The following is a 483-nucleotide window of genomic DNA, read 5'->3' as shown; positions in this document are numbered from 1 at the left end:
TCCAAGGCATCGAGACGCAACTAGACTTTTTGTTGTTGAATGGGGCAGTTTTATCTAATATGGTGGATCATGAACATTATCTAAATTATTTAGCAGGTCATGTGCAGAAAAGGGCAGGTCAGATTGACAAGTATGGAGGTTGAAGGCAGTGTTAAATTTAGCAGCAGAGGATGAGTTAAATATTCTGGATCTCCTTGTAGGAACAAGCTGACGAATAACATTAGGTCACACAATATTAAACATAAGACACTGGTGGTCAGAGAAAAATCCTACTAATACGTCACTTACATAATAATATGCAACAGAGAAAAATCCTACTAATACGTCACTTACATAATAATATGCAACACAGTGTTTGTTTTCTTATTTGACCTCTGGATCAAACTGTGAGATTGAACCAGTTTGACTTTTAAGGATCAAACAGCAGTGGAGAGAAAGGACATCTTTGGTGGATGCCTCTGATGTTGGTTGAGTTGTTTGAGC

This window comes from Epinephelus moara, chromosome 21, assembly GCF_006386435.1.
Source record: "Epinephelus moara isolate mb chromosome 21, YSFRI_EMoa_1.0, whole genome shotgun sequence".
In the NCBI taxonomy this organism is placed as follows: Eukaryota; Metazoa; Chordata; class Actinopteri; order Perciformes; family Serranidae; genus Epinephelus; species Epinephelus moara.
Note: the sequence above shows the minus strand (reverse complement) of the source record.